Source organism: Rhipicephalus microplus, chromosome 9 (genome assembly GCF_043290135.1).
Source record: "Rhipicephalus microplus isolate Deutch F79 chromosome 9, USDA_Rmic, whole genome shotgun sequence".
NCBI lineage: Eukaryota > Metazoa > Arthropoda > Arachnida > Ixodida > Ixodidae > Rhipicephalus > Rhipicephalus microplus.
The window spans coordinates 12,592,838-12,606,114 of record NC_134708.1 but is presented as its reverse complement, the minus strand read 5'-3'; positions in this window follow the sequence as shown (position 1 = coordinate 12,606,114).

Genomic DNA, 13,277 nt, shown 5'->3' with positions numbered 1-13,277 from the left:
CTATTGGGACATAGACTGGCCCTAACATTTTGTGCATGTGTGTAGTACACACGTACCATAAGTCTGGTGTTGTGTATCTAGTGAATCAGTGTATATGTATCAACGAAGGCATATTAACTACTTATCAAAATTGGTGCTTGTCGGTTAAACATGTGAAAAAAAAAACCCAGCTCACAATGGAAACGCATGCAAGATAGAAAAGACATTAGACTTTGCGGTAGTCTCCATTTCTTTTCTTGCCTGTGCCATGATTTTTCAGAATGGTTGTTCTATAACGCCTGATTAAGAAATTTTCTCAGTGGTATGCTGACTGTTAAAGCTTTTCGGGAGCATGACGACTTACGTAATGACAAGCAATAGCCCTGCAATATTGATGCACGAAAGCTCAATGAAATCAACCCAGCCGTGTCATTGAGCGAGTCTACAGCAATAAAGAAGTTTGGGGACCATCTTAACAGTGAATGCGCAGCAATAAAATAGTGCCACGCCGTGTACAGAGGTCACCGTTAGACTTCGTTACGACATACCTCGTAAAACTGTCTCGTAAATTCACTCTGATTTTCGCGAGAAGTACGAGCTCCTCGAACGTTCGATTAATTGACCTGGGCCTTGGCATGTCACCAGGGCGCGCAGGTCATGCTCTATATTGCCGTCCGTGATAGCGGCACACCACAGACTGACGTAACTCGGACATGATTACCCAACACGTATAGCGAATGATTAACGCATATTCTTCATTAGAATTATCATCAGCCGCAGTTTCACCATTTGCCGCGAGTTACTTGGAGATGGTGAAAGTTCATTTACGAGTGAATTCATGTGCAAGCGCATCGGTGGTTTTTCGGGGGAAGGGGTGTTTGTTTGCTCGGAAGTGGAAGCCGGCAGGGCGACACGTTAAAGTGTCATTTTGGGCCGTATATGGCATGCAGAAAAAAAGGGAGGGGGGCTCAGTGTGCCCCTCCCTGTCTATGCGACTTCTCGGTAGTGCGTTGGTTACAGTGCTCGGCTGCTGACCCGAAGGTCGCAGGTTCGATTCCAACTGTGGCGGTCGCATTGAAATGGAGGTGAAATGACCCGGGCACTCTGCGACGCCAATGCGCGTTTATAAACACCAGATGGTCGCAATTTCCGTCACTGTGGCCTGCCTCGCGACGTGGTTTTGGGCACTCACAACCACAGATATTATAATTATTGTTATTAATATTAGTACTAGTAGTAAGTTTCAGTGCGAGTAAATTCATATGCGAGTGAATTCACAAAGCGCAGTGCGAACATGACAATGACTTCCGAAACATACGCCTGAAATACTATATAGCCTCCATAGCATTGAAAACTTAAAAATATCAAAACATCATTAGACAACAACACGCAGAGTTTACACATGGTACGATTTCGAACTAACACCGCAAACGAAAGGGCGAGTAAGTTTCATGAGTTAAGTTAATGGCTGCACAAGTTAGAGTAGCCGCTGTCCTAGCGATGAGTGGATTGAAGCCAGATGTTAAATGCAATCGAATTCTATTAGGCTAGTGATTGCCGAACGTGCGACGAAGTCACATGGGAGACTAGCCGGATGTGACACTAGTAGATCTTATACTTTTGTTGCCACTCGAGAAAAGGTGAGCAGAACTCAACCGTAAAGAAAATCATCAAAGTAACCTCGATCATAACGAAGGTGTGACGTCGTTTTGATTGCTTCTGTGAAACTTGGTGATGCATTCCGTGAATACTTTCGTAATAACTGCTCGTTTGTGAGAGCGGCGTGGGTTGGGACGCGAAAATGAAGGAATATAAGCGGAACTTCTGGGGAAGCCTTCCCATTGCAAGGAAACTCTCACAAACAGGCTTATATGCATCAATGCATGGACGAATGTGGGTGTCTGTCAGTCGAGCATAAAACGTTGAAACTGAACTGGTGCTCAGCGCCGCATGTATTCATTGGTGAATAAACAGCTATAATAAAAATAAGACTACAGAAATGAAGAATTCATAATAATAGACATTGATGCCAAAATGCAGGCTAAAATGGGAAAATTGCAAAAAAGAATACCGATCTTTTCACCACGAACTTATTGTATTGTAATGGACCGGGATTATGCAGTACATACAGAATGGTGTGGTCCACGTCAGTTCATACTGACATAACAACACGTGAGTGATGGCTGTGGGAATTTTCGTGCCCTATTCGGAGGCTAGGACGCGTGGTATTGAAGTTCAAGTCCTGAATGCCGAGGCAGTCAGGACAAAAGCAGGTGCCTCACCGAGTGCAGATATGTGAAAGGAAAACCGATAACATTACGGGCTTTCTATTTCTGAGGGGTCGCGTTTGCTTCACTCATTCATTAAATTTTCTCTTTCATCTCACTCACTCACTCGCATAATTAAACTGACTCCCTCACTTCATTGATTCTCTTCTCTCATCGGCTCTCCACACTCACTCACTCACACATGATTAAAATCATTCACTCCATTCATCTCACTTCACCTACTCACTCGCTCACTCACCTCTTTCGTTCATTGACTTCTCTCATTCACGTCACTCATTATTAAACATGATTTCACATGATTAAAGTCACTCAATTCTGTTATTCACTTTTCTCATTCAGCTCACTCAACTATTCACATAAGTAAACTACCTCACTCACTCACTCACTCACTCACTCACTCACTCACTCACTCACTCACTCACTCACTCACTCACTCACTCAATAGTAAGTAAGCGAGACTAAATAAATAATCCGTCAATTCTATAAAAACGCGTACCCGCCATGGTGCTCTAGGGGGCTCAACTACTGACCCGAAGGTAGCGTAATCAAACCCTGACCGCGGCGTCCGTATTTCGATGGAGACCCAATATGCTAGAAGCCGGTGTGCTTAGAGTTAGGAGCACGATAAACGACATCAGGAGGTCTAAATTTTCTGTTGGGCTCCACTATGGCGTCCCTGATGATCATATTGTGGTATCAGGATATGAAACTCCACTTTTTTTTTAACCCTTTCAGCACTGGACTTCTTTCCGGGACAGCAATTTGTTCTCGTTGATTTTGCTGTACTATCATTTTAAGAGCGCGCGCGCACACACACACGCAAAAGCACACACAGACACACACACAGACACACACACAGACACACACACAAACGTACACGTGCGCGCGCACACACGAACACGCACACACAGTGGATTGAGCATCGCTTCAAGAGCAGATCGCGAAAGCGTAATTGATCGGGCCTCGTGGCCATCTTGATTACTAGCCTGCGCTTTGCTTCCCGGTGCATGCCTCAACGATGCCGCAAGGAGACGAATGCCTGCGTGCGACATTAGCCGTTTGAGGCTACCCTAGAATGCCCACTGCAAGCACAGTTGCCCAGTGCCCACTGCAACATAATTGTTTTTCCATTTGCGAATCAGCGAAGGGCTCTGTGCGTCTGTAAGCCGACACGCAAACCTATGCTTCTGCTCACTTGGTCGATGCGTTTGCTTAAGATGGCGATAAGTGTGCGTGATCGCTTTTTAATGAGTGAGCATCTAAAACATCCATGCGTCCTGTAATTCTTAAGTTTCTACGCATCTGCCACGAAGTATTGCATGCGTTAAGGAGGCACCTTCCGCAACATGACCTTCATATGGTGTTATTTTTTTCTGACGCAGTTTAAAGCAATGTTGCGATTAATCCATACACTGTCAGTAAACTTATTCGAACATCTCTTGAAGTGGCGTACGATACGTTTTTCCTTGTCGATATACAAAGCCTGTGGTATAGACATGCATGCAGGACCACAACGCAGAACTGATCTCTTCTTCACGCACACATTTCATCTGAATGGCTATTAACTTTAATGATATTTACGACAAACTTGGCTTTAGGCTGGACTGGTACCCTTTCTTGGTGAGGTGCTTAGCCTCTCCACTTTTCTCGTGCAGCACATCCTAAAGAACTCTCCTTCAACTATGGGACTTTAGGCTTTGCGTTTTCTTGTCAGCAGTCTTTGTACGCTTATTGTTGGTACGTAACTGTAACAGTGCAACTCTGTCCGACACTGTGTATTAACGTGATTGCGTTAGCTCGTTTAGCAGACGCTGCGGTGTCGGCGTCGGCGTCGTTGCTTGTGAGTGAGAAATCATCCTATGCGTGACCAGAAAACCAAGAACTATGCAAATAAAAATATGATAAAAAATCCGGATCAGAGTGGAGACCGAACCAGGGTTGTTTGGGTCCGAGTGGTGATCGACCTGGAGTCGTTTGCGTGTCAAGCGGATGTTCTACCTCACGGTCCCGCTTCTGCTTGTGAATAAAGGGAAAAGAACTTTCTCTGTTTGAAAATGCAGTGAAAGTAGCTTTCATGCTTCACAAACACACGCGTCTTGTATACACGCTTCACAGCGCAAGATAAAATATTGCAGTAATAATACGTGGTACAAGCGTCGATTACCATCAGGCATCAGGTTATTCGATTATCATAATGGCTCCGCGGTTAAAGCCGTTACCCCAATACAAAAGGCACCCACGCTACTGCACCTATTCGCTTAAGGCCACGTATAGATGGCGCATAACACATTCGAAAAGTTGCAGGCACTAAGTGTTTGAAATACGCACCACGAACAGGATGTCACTATTACGTACAGCTTCTAAAGGCGAAGCTTCAGGGTCCCCTAATTTAAAGAAAAACAATCCAATGAATACCATGATAAAAAATTGGTTCCGTATCTGCATGTAATTTGCAAATGTCGTGAAAAGACGATAGTCTCGCGTGTGGAGAGAGTGAACAAAACATTTATTTGATGTTATGCGCAAGAAAATCGGTGAATGGTATTCTGGAGGCGCTGCGTTAGAGTGCCTCGAGCGTGCAGTGGATGGCGAACGAGTACATCAGGTCACGTCACACGCGAGACATGAGCGCCATCTGGCAGTTTTTTTTGGGAAAACAAAGCGCGTGACCGTGCGCGCCTGTCTCAGAGGTGATAACTGTAGAACGCGAGGTGGCGGGTAGGTGCCACTACCATCTCGTCTTAGCAAAGCGTTGGAAACATTCCCCGTTCTGTGCAAGCGTTGCATGGCAAGCGCAGCGTGATAAGTGCTATGGTCCTTAAATTTACTTATGTATGTGTTTTTTCATTAGGAGATGCATATTCAGAATATATGCGTGTTGTCATGGTGCCCCAGACATGCGCAATAATTGCTTTTTAATTGAAAATTGCCCAAGCATGAACGCTCAACCTTGAGCAACATTGGTGGTTGCTGCGGATGGGGTCGGCCGTTTCAAGCACCCGTTGCCGGTAAGAGTGGACAGACAGACATATAGACAGACAGACAGACCAAAATTTTTGCGTCGAAGGTCTTCAAAAAAGACTAACGTCTTTAAAAAGAGGTGGCTCTGTGGTAGGACATCTTTTCGTTATGCAGAATAGCTGGGCTGGATTGTCACTCGAACCAACCAATTGTATTACTTATTTTACTAAAATCTCTCAATTTTCTGGTAACGGAAAACGCTGATTTCTCGTGTACAACCAATGATGCCGACAACACAACATTTGCGAACGTGTTCTTAGGCGCTATCACGTTAGTTTGTCCACAACACTCCAGCAGCATGTAAAAAAAGACGGCACCTTGTCCTGTATGTATGATAGCAGAGCTTAATGATGTTAAATTGAAATATAGAAATTTCCGGTACTGATACTTATTGATGCCTCAGTAAACGTGTAACTGTAGTGAAGATGGGATGTCAGCAGCTGTTAAGTGCATTTATAAGTGCCAAGAACAACGTTCTTTTTTTGCGTTAATGAAAACAGCTTTTCACTGCACTTGAATGATCACCGTCTAGTAATTGGACGCTTCGTAAGATCTAATATGAAATCAGCGTGCCAAATACCCTTTTACTGCATCGAAATTGTTTTCATTTTTCTTCTATACCTTTATAGGCAAGCAGATGGTACTGCAAAGCCGGAAAAAAACGTTAGCTATTGCGCATAGAGGCCACTCTTTTGCCTGTCAGTGCCACAAACAAAACAAAGTTACAAAAAATTGCGTCGTAGACATGTGCTTTGTAGGCGTACAGTTGTCTTTAATTCAAGCGACACTTAATTTACTAGTATCGCAAATGTACACAAAAAGCTGCAACTCATGCACGATAGCTAAAGATTTGGTCGACTTCACGTAATCGTGTTTACCTCCCAGCTACCTCACGCACCATTACTTTAGAGCAGAAAACGTGTTCACATACATTGCGAACAATCTGACCATTGAAGTCCCCATGAAAATTAACGAAAATCCACACTGATCTGCCGATGAGAGTAATAGGAAATGAGAAGATTGGACAAGTGTTATTGTTTTGGATGGGCACGCACTACATTTGGGCTTTTGCCGATCACTGAGTCATGGTGTCCTACATTTAGAACATGAGAATTGCTCTTGGCTGCGCGTGACGAGCAATTGTCAGGGAAGGCGCATTTTTTGTAAATAAGCCGTTCTACATCTGATAGAAACGAAATTTTTATAAAATACTTGGTTGGGGCGTTTGTTGTTTCTGTCTTGAGGCACCTTACTTTAGATTTGCTAGAGGTCTGAGGAAAATGATGAACAAACTACTAGCTACGTTTGCACTGGTGTATTTAGGATACCCCAGGCACATTACTGAATTTTTCAGGTATTTATGTCACAATATGTAGCAATAATTCTCCATGTTTGCCTCGTTGCTGTTCGGTACGTGTTAGAGCGGGTTCATTAAGCTCTTTCATCCATCCTTTTTATCGAGCAGCAGGGCCGGGAATGTCCATAAAAAAGCTCGCGGAGATGAATGTCCACACTATATCTAGGCTGCGGGCGTTGCGACCACTCGATGGTCACTTTTTTCACTTTATTCTGATATTCATTCGCACCAGCGATTAAAAAGAGACGCGCACCAGATTCACAGATATGCCTTGCTGTCTCCATAACGATGCGTTGACATTGTGACGATTTATAAAAGCGCCCCACGACGCGTTACGCCTGATTTTGCCCTTATGAAAAAGGTTGCTAAAGAGTGCCCTAATCTAACGTAACCACCGTTTTAACCGAAAGGATGCTTGCTGAAGCTATAATGAACATAGTACAGCACTTCACATAAGGTGTTTATCGTGGTGAGACTTTCTTAAGCGTCGGTTATTTTATTTGGTTCGTTGCGCAAGTCTTGGGTGGATGGGAGATGCGACGTCAAGATGCGTCTGACAAGACCACAGCGATTTATTGCAAGTAATTTACATCCACAGCACAAGGCACCGTTCACGTTAAAGTGACGACGTGCCTCGCTTATTGCCTTTCGACGCTAGCGTCAACCTGCACCGAAATTTTCCGGGCCCGTTAAATGTCACACAACCTTATAAAACGGAGCGGGATGTCTGACAAGCGAACGCGCTGGATGAAAATATACTGGCCTGCCTACAAGAAAACGTGGCGCGTCGTTTTTTCATGGGGCTGAGGTTAACCACTGCCTAGGGTGCGTCATATAAGAGGAAGCGAGAGCGTGGAGACTGTAGAGCCGAAAAGAAGTTAACACGTCACGTATGAAAAACGACCGTGTTTGTATTAACGAATCGTGAATACTATAGCTAGAGCTCCTTAAGCTCTAAGCAATGTTTTGGTTATTAGCGACTATAGTTTACGCCACAATTGCAAAAAGAACCCCATCGCTCAATTACATAAACATTTTATTAAAACACTTGTCTAATAATACATAACTTTAAGGGAAGCCTTGCCCAGACTCGTATTTAAGAAAGGCGACCATGGATGGGCCCTTTTTGGCCCTTCATGTGAACGTTGTCACACTAGGTCGCAGGTTCGTCTCCCGCTGGTTGGCCTTTCACAGCAGGTTCGCGCACGAGGTCAGGTGTGCGACTACTACGTTTCCATTGGGGCGAGATGCAATTAACAACAGCGTACTTAGATTTGGGTGCAGATCAAGGAACCCTAGCTTATCGAAATGAATCCGCTATCCCCGTAACACAGCATGCCTCGTAACGATTTTGGCCCATCAAACTCCGGAAACTGGTATTATTAATTACAGATAGTCGTGACGCCAACTTGATCTCGAAAGCGGCGTCAGCATTACGACAGCTATTGAGCGCTCCATATCTGAGTGGTATAGTTCATTTCGTGCCTGTTACTGCACCCTTGCCGTTACATCTACTGGTCGTCGTAGCTGCCTGTCATGCACAATTCCTTTGTTTCATTTTGTACAATCTGTCTTGCACTGCGTAGGCTACAGCAAACGCGCTCATATTACAACGTTTATTGAAAGATTCTACTTTCCAACATAAATTGAGCGAAGTTCTCTAAAGTCATAAAAAGAAATCACCGATTAAGTACCATGGTTAACCAGCGAAAGTGAAACGTGCGGCCATGTGTGGTTGCAGACATCGCAGCCGAAGCCGCTCAAAAAACTCCCACCGAAGCCGGGCGCCTTACGGAAACGCCATATATGGTACTACATTTAGTTATATCTGGCCACATATATGAGTATATGTAAACATATGTGACATCCGTTTACCATATATGGATGTATATCTGGCAGGGTCGATTCATATACGGTGTTATATACAGCCATGTATTCCACGGTTGGTCCATATAAGGAGCCTAATCCAGCCTTATCGCGGCCCTGGCGAACGCGTTTCCCTCATTGCCTCGCTGACGCTTCTCTGCCTACAACGCCGCTTCTTCGACTAACTGTTGTCGCTTGCATTTGACTCGGAAGGTTGCCGGATTCTCACTGTGCCGTTGCTGTTTGCGCTTCGCCAGCCAGGCCGGTCATTGTGCCCGGACTGGTGCATCGGCCCGGCGAACACTAATTCCCTCACAGATGAGAGAATTCGTGATCTGTCTGCCTGATGCCACACATGGCTACGCTGTATTTTTGCATATTCCCTCCTTGCCACCCTTACTTTTTTCACACCTACACAAGGTTTTGCCTGCAGACGTCAACCATTGACATGAGGTGTCGTAAGTCGACCACCCAATCCCTAAAGGCGATCTGCACTTAAAAGCGTGTTAACAACAACAACAACAGCTACATCTCATTTTAACCAAGATAACTTATACACGGGATATGCAAAACGATATCGAAGTAAACTAGAAAGCTGAGTCACCACGACTGAGCCTGAAATACGTGATCTGATACGGGATCTCTCTCATTTTTCTGCATCACGGGTGAGGCAAGAAAAAGAAAATGGGGGCAGGAATATATAGCACGGTTTCGAAAACGCGGTAAGTATAGGCGATAAGCAGGCATCAACAACGCCTTTGTCGTATTGCGCAGAAGGCTACAATAATGCCAGTTGGTACGTTTTCATGTTCTGATGCAAATGACACGGACCGATGATTATACCTGCTGGGGTTTAACGTCCCACGAAATCCTTATGAGAGACGCAGTAGGGAAAAGCTCTGAAAATTTGCACCACCTGGGGTTCGTCAATGCGCACCTTAACCTAAACGCACTGGCCTCAAACATTCTCGCTTCAATCGAAAAGGTAGCCGCCGCCGCCGAGATTCCATCCCGCGACCTTCGGTTTATAGCACGCAGTTGAGCGGCATAACCAATTGTAGCAGCCACAGCCGAGATTCCATCCCGCGACCTTCGGTTTATAGCACGCGGTTGAGCGGCATAACCACTAGACCACCGGCGGGGTGACAAGGAGCGAAAAAAAAGAGAAACAACAGCACACGGTGATGCGCAACCTGCTTTATTTCGAGCATGGAAAGACTTACGTACAAAAAAAATGATGAATACGTTAAGGGGGAAAATTTAGTTATATAAATTTCAGAAAAAAATAAGCTCTTTGGCGCTTGTTTCATCATGAACTTATATACCAACATGCCCAACTGACAGTCATCTTAGAATAAAAAAAATGAAATGGGCATATCAGAGTGTTAAACAATGTCACCTACACGTGTCATGAGTTATGTATGCGGCGACATGGTTTGGTGGTGGTGTTGCAGTAGCCTGGCCTGCATGGCCGGCAATTGTTCCGCCTGAGCATCTCCTGAATTTGGGAAATGTCACCACGTGTCAGACAGCCCAGTGTCTCGCAGGAAGACCAACGAAATTCGTGGCACGTTCCTCCTAGTTGCCGTGGGTCCTTCACGAAAGATGACGTCATAAACTGCCTTTTCGCAAGGTGCGGATCATCGCTGCTCTTTGCCCATCAAACTGTGGGCAAGGCCAAATGAAATGTTCCGGCGACATGGTTTGCGTCAGAAAGTTGTATTGCTTACTATTCTCTCACAAAATGCAAAAAAAAAAGAACAAGATTCAGGTCAGCCCATCTAAAAAAAGGGAAGTCTTACGATATCTGCGCCGAGGTGGCATGTGTGCGCGTTGGGACACAGGCTCGTCCAGGAAGTGCCATTGGCTACAGGTTGACGCCGACGAAAGAAAGAAAACGTGCCGTAAGGGATCGTGCTTTCCGGTACGAAGCCGTAAAAGGGCGCACTACCTATCTAGGTCACGTGAAGCCAGCGAAAATCGCTCAGGTTTTCTCATATCGTCCGGAATTGGTTGCGCCCCCCCCCCCCCCCCCCCTCGACAATTGCGTGCTGCGCAGCGGCTCACGCGAACGCCCGACTTTGCTGCTTCTTCGTTTACGAGAGCAGGTCAGCGCCCGATAATAAAGGGAGTGTTGAGCGCATAGGCACTTGAAGGGCCATTGCGTGAGTAGGACATTTCCGAAGCTGAGGCCTCACCTACTACGCCAATAAAAAAAAAAAAGCGGTAGCCGATGCAGGCGTTCGATCGTTGGCTGGTTGTGACGTGGCGTTTCAAAAGGTTCAAATTTCAGGCATGTGGGGCGCAGCCATAAATGTTTTTTGAGGAAAAGGGGCGGGGAAAAGGGGTTAAACCAAACCTTATGCATGTTTGCGTGCCTATATTTGTGCGCGTATATGTACGCACGGAAAATTAAACAAAAGAAAAAAGAAAAGCTGGGTGGGAATAAACCCCCTTCTCTCATTTCCGGTTGCGCCAACGACAGGCACCCACGAGTGGGAATTTTATAATACTAACTTCACAGCAACGTTGTCTAAAACTGTTGTAATATTTTTGTTTATAAGAGAGAAGAGGCTCTGTATATAAGACAATTGTGACCAATGTGGCGAGCAGAATCTAGAAGCACTGCGTGAAAGGCAGCTATTCTTCGTAGAGGTAGTAGCATGTCTCGCGACGTGCCGTGCTATCAAGTGCCATGTTGGGCTTCCGATATCAGGGGCGAAGCTTCGTAGGACCAAGCCTTAATTGTGCTGCGTCCGGCACCGTGCCGGCTCGTAGCGCATTTGCGAAAAAATCTGTGATGGTTAAGAAATGTTAAAAAAAAACTAAATCAGAAAGTGAAACAGAATAGAAAGTCACAACACCGTAAAAACACCGGCAATAAAGCACCCATCAATCAAAATGTATGGCAGAGCAAAAGGTTAACAAGTACAATATAAAAGGCCCTTACCCAGAACAATATATAGAAGGCCACAACACTATAGAATCAGCAAAAAAGCAACACCAACAACATGTAAAAACAAAAACATTTGGGAACAACGAAGCAATTGTAACTAAAAGAAACAAAAATGAAAGGCCACAGCACCATAAAAAAAATTCGGCACATCTCACCTACATTGGGAATCAATGGAATGCGAAGTATGCGCCTGCAAGCTTACTGTGATGTAATTTTTTCATTGAGCGAAACGTTACGAAATTGCTCTAAAGATATGTCCAAATGCAGGCACAGACATACGTTGAACAGCCGCATATGTTTTATTGTAACATCAGTCGTTCAGCCGGGCCACGTTCAATGAAACGAACACGCATGTCAGGACAGTAGCGAACGCCTCTCTGTCTTTTATATCAGTCTTTTATAGCAAAACTAGGGTAAGAGGTAGGTGTTTAGTAGATGGTAAGAAATGCACGTGTAGTTCAACCAAGATAGGTGGCATGCGATCTTTGGCTTGATCCGATACAGTTTACAGTTGCGTAACAATACCAGCAGCAACATGAATGTTGGCGGCCCCAGAAGCGGTAAGCTGATATAAAGCGCCGCTGCTCGCGAGGATCCTACCCCTGGACACTGCTACATAAATAAACTTAAGAGGATGACAACTGACTGCAATTGATGTTAACCCGACGTGACGGTTGCATCCTTAGAGTACATATGCGACGTTTATGAAATTGGAAAGCCGGCATTGCAACCACAATTGGCGTTTCACGAACGTCAGGTTCAATTTGATAGGTATAGTTACGAGACCTGGCGTAGCTCTGTGGTAGCATAGTTGATTGCCACGCAGAATGCTAGGGTTCAATTCCTGCTGGAACAATGGCATTTATTCTTTGCATTCGTCCGGTCAACGCTGCCGTTGTCCGCCTTTTCTTAATGATCAAGCGTTGAAGTTACCCATGTGTGTTTTCACCAGTCATGGGTAGATATAGACCGCCTAACACCTGCGGCGCATAGCCGAATATCAGTGGTACATACGTGCTCCTTGGATATGTGCCCCTGTTTTTTTGAAAGTATTTGACGATGCGCGCGACGGAACTGCGACATTATTCGTGGCGTGACCAGCAGGTACTATTTGTCAAATCATTTTACCCTCCCATACCGATTTTGGTTTACCCCAAGTTAAGGGAGTGATTATGAGAGCACCGAGACGTAAGCGGATATATATATATATATATATATATATATATATATATATATATATATATATATATATATATATATATATATATATATATATATATATATAAATATATATACGTCCATGTCGTAGGTCGGCAAACTCATTCGTGAGTTGACTCACTCAGACCAAGCCGTAAGTCAAAGTCCGAGTGAGTCCGGTGGAAGAAAATTTTGGTGAGCGTGAGTCCGAGTCAGTCCAAAGCACAATGGACATTCCTTCAGTAAGTATGAGTGAGTTCCAGTTTCTTCTGCTGACTTAAGTTCATATTTAGTAATCTTCAGCCTTACTATCAGCCTTTTTTTTTTTTGGATTCACGTTTATATTCGCTCCTGCTGACCGGTATTTCGAAGCCATGTCGTTCATGCACCATTTCACAATTTGTTGATCACAGGCGTGAATTACATAGGGGTTGTCGTGAACTCCCCCACCAACTCTTTTGAGAAAAATTATCGATAAATATATTTTATGTTTTTATCTCTTAAAAAATGACCCTACTGGTTTGCAAGCGCTCAGAACTCGTTTTCGAAAATGCAATGTTCAAAGGGCGCCTTGAAGCTATTGGTGTTAAAAAGCATTCACACCATGTTCGAA